We start from the raw sequence: 4,361 nt of genomic DNA, 5'->3' as shown, positions 1-4,361 counted from the left end.
AATTCTCAAATTCTTCTCAAAGCCATTTTAGCAGATAATACACATAAAGTTTATGAATAATAATTAAAATTTCATTGCTGTGATTCTCCTCATCTTCTCTCTCTCTCTCTCTCTCTCTCTCTCTCTCTCTCTCTCTCTCTCTCTCAACTGGGAACTGAACTCAGGACCTTGCACTTATCTGACAAGCACTGTGCCACTGAGCTATATCCCTGGCCCCTACTTTTCTTCATTAAATTCCCAAACTGGTCTTCCTATATGTCTGTTCAAAAAAGTAGATTACACATCTTGTGCCACATCAGTCCCTTTCTAACTTTTAAATATAAAAATCAATAAAAACCATTTTATCCTCTTATATATAAAAGCATTTCAATATATTTCTTTAGTAGGTTGCAAATATCAGAATAGTAAATATTAATCATTAATTGATAACTTACTGTGCGTTGCACTTTATCATTCTTTTATTCAATTCCTACAAAAACCTTCTGAGATATATACCATTACTGTTCCCATTTTGCAGAGGAGGAAGCAAAGGTTCAGAGGAATTAAGAAATTGTTGCAGATTCCAAATTATTGAGCCAGGATTCTCATCTAGTGCCATCTGAGTCCATACCCTGAAATTAGCTACCACATTCTAATTCTTTCTCACCTCATTTAGGCGCAGAAGGATAAAAATTATTATCTCTGGGGCTGGGGAGATAGCTCAGTAGAATAAGCACTTGCGTGGCAAACACAAAGGCCTGAGTTCAATCCCTGAAAAATTATTATCTCCATTTACAATTTAGAAAATGTGTCTTCTAAATAGATACTGCTTTTCATGACATACTACTTACTGCCATACTGTCTCTCAAGTAAAAGTTTGTTTAAAAAAAAGTAATAAATGAAAGGGGCAGGCCCCTATTAATAAATGAAAACAAGAGAAAAGGAAAGAAAATTCACAGGACTGTCCTGCTACACTGCTGTATATGGTTAGATTTCTAACTTTCTATGTAAAAATATGTAATTGTTTATTCATATTTCTTTAAATATTTTCTCATTTTTTAAGTTGTTTACTTCATATTCTGTAGGGACTTAAAGCTTAACATCAATATTTGATGGAAAATACCTGTTCCATGTTATGTCTAACATGTTTGATACTCAGACAGATAGCTTAAGTTTCTCTTCCAGAAGGTTAATAACCTAAGCTTGCAGGCCAATAATTGGAGAAAAATTAGGGTTGCAAGGACAGCCAACATTTTGGCCCTAGCCTTTCAAGGTCAGTGAGGACTCAGGACATAGGAGAACCTGTACTGTAAGACCATATAACTCAGTTGTGTCCAAAATTTTCTGATTAAAGAGATTATGGGGCCACAGAGAAAAGTGATTGATGATGTTGAGTGTGCCTAAGGAGAGTCATATGGGGAGAAAACATTCTCTCATGCTTTCTCAGAGAGCAAATTGGTCAAGCAATGGCTGTGACTAATCCACATGGCTGACACTCACAAAGGATCTACAAAATGTGGTACAGGGTTTTAGGGTCAATTTTGAGGGGATTTGACTGACCTTGTGAGGTACAGAAGTTACATTTCTTGTTATATAGGTCTTGCTTTATCCTGATCTTAATTATCCAGCAGGAAAGTATAATAATGAAGTATAAAAAGTAAAACCATATTAATATGCTGAGCTGTAAAAGGCACACGTCAACAACTTCTGACATTGCCAGTCTTACAGAAAACCCGCTAGCATTATGCACTACTGGACAATATTGGAATATTTTGCTGAATTCATTCACCTACAATATTTAAATGACAATGGAATAACCTTCTCTGACAAAACTAAGCAAAAAAGGGGGATACAAATAAATGACCATTTTGTATCTATATATTCAAAATAGGATAGATATACAGCTACTTTCTCTTAATTAAATGAGTAGAAAGATTTGTTCTAACAGTGTTTGTGGGCAGATATCATGCCTGCATCTTGTACAATAACAAACCACTAAGACAACAATATGCAGTGTATTAATTATTGAAACTGTCTTACTTTTTTTATCTGTGATCTTAGCAATTATTTTTTCAATAATTTTATTAAGAAACAAATAGCACTGAGACAGTTTCAAACCAAATTAGTAGAACAGTTTCAATAATTAGCACATTGCATAAATTCTTCATAGTTGTTCTTTGCTATACAAGATGCAGACATGATATTCTATCTACAAACACTTTTGGAATAAATCCCCCTATTCATTAAGAGAATGTAACTATATATCTATCCTAACCACTTTGAATACACAGATACAAACTGGACATTCATTTGTATCCCCTTTTTTGTTTAGGCCTGGTTAGTACTTGGATGGGAGAAACTGTCCTACTAATTGGTTTTGAAACTGCCTCATTGCTATTTATTTCTCAAAAAAAAATTTAAAAAAATTTAGATAATATGAATTAGTGATATTATGAGAATAATAATGAGGAATGTGACACTGGATCTTGGAGTGTTATTTGGTCAAGATTTATATATTAATTACAGCGAAAGAAATTTTTAAATTCTAATTTCTACACTTATAATTTTACTTTTTTAGTAATTAGTACAGGTTCTGTGGGGTCTCACTACACAGATTGGACTCATAGTGAACCTCCTGTTTTCAGCCTATCAAGTGCTAGGATTACAGGCATGTGCCACCATGCCTAGTCTCAATCACCATCTCAGCATTCTCTGGGAGCAGGCCTGGCACAGCAGACAGCCAAGGATCAAACTCCAATCCCTTCTTCTGCCTAAGCAGGTGCTTTAATCTGCTGAGCTGTCTGACCAGCCCTTACATTCTTATAATTTTAAAGTATGCATCTACCAAACTTGCTTTTCTATCCTTAACTAAATTTTTAAATTACTGATTTCTTATCATAAAATTCTGAATGTTTCATTTTTATCTCTGTAAAATATATTTGGTTTTCTTTGTTTCTAATATTTCTTAATTTTGGCCTTTAAGCAAAATTTTCCTAATTTTTCCACTTTTCTCGGCACTGTAATATCATTTCTCTTTCTGTGTCGGTTCTTTCTTCAAAGCAATTGTTCTTGAGATATTATTTGCCTACTTTAGCTTCCAAATCAATGAACTAGTCTTATCTGATAACTCTTTTCTTAATTCTTAATTTTTAGTTTAAATCTCTAATTCCCTGTAATACATTGTTATGCTTCCCCACAGAGGAAACTTAATATGCTAAAATATAACTCAACATCTTTCTACACTTAAATTTTCAAATTCCTTGATGTTTTTAAATCATCACAAGCTTGCTTTTGAAAAACAAAGCTTAAAAGTAGTATTTTACGAGAATTATCTATTTTATAACTAAATTTCAATTCAAAAAGTTGCTAACTTTTGTTTGAAATTTAATTTCCTGACCAAGTAGCTATCTGTATAAAGACGTCAATTCTGCTATTTTGAGGCAAACTTCTAATTAGAGAATGGTCCTTACATTGACCCTGAAAGGACATGTTTCAGACCACTGGAGTCTCTCTGCTTTTGTAGCCAGAGACTGGAAAAGATACAGGTGTTTCTGAGAAGCTGACTCTTCATCTTTAGCACATCTCCAAATACAAGTAAAACCACAAAAAAAATCAGTAAATTAAGTCTGCTATGTAAGTGCTATCAACTGAGTGATGCAACATACACAATGTAATTAGTGCATATGTTCAACTACATAACAGTTTGATAATATGTTCAATTACATAACAGTTTACCACTCACCACATTATGAGTACATTTAAGTAAGCCCAAATAATTCATATTTTTGTGTGACAGCTCCCCAGAACTACTTAAAATTACAAAACTGAAATTCTATGCCCGTTGAATAACTGCTTCCTACTTTTTCTGTCCCTCAGCACTTCAATGCTCCATTCTACCATGTTTCTATGAATGTGACTACCTTAGATGTTTCACATAAGTGAAATTATACACTATCTTTTTATAGGAATTCAAAAATAGTTTTTATGTTGCATATTGTTATCTTCAAATTAATCATTCTTTTACTGACATAATTTTTTAGACATAATGTATTCAGAGTTCATGCTATATCATGTGACAGTTTTTTCTTTCGTAAAATTAAATAATATTCCACTGTACATAAATATCACCTTTGATATCCACCCATCTGTTGATGAACATTTGGTTGCTTCATCCTTGGCTAATGTGAATAGTATTGCTATGATTGTAGCAACACTAAATCTAAGACCTTCTTATCCACCCTTTTGAATATATAGTTAGTATCATATAATGCTGAACCATGTTGTAATCTTATTGTTTGAAGTAACTACAATATTTTCCATAATAACTATATTCTTTTTGTTTTTTGAAATGGGTCTCACAGTAGAGTCCAGCCTGAGCTTCA

Source organism: Octodon degus, unplaced genomic scaffold, assembly GCF_000260255.1.
Source record: "Octodon degus isolate 3935 unplaced genomic scaffold, OctDeg1.0 scaffold00358, whole genome shotgun sequence".
Lineage (NCBI taxonomy): Eukaryota > Metazoa > Chordata > Mammalia > Rodentia > Octodontidae > Octodon > Octodon degus.
The sequence above is the reverse complement of the archived record's forward strand: the minus strand, read 5'-3'. Positions refer to the sequence as shown.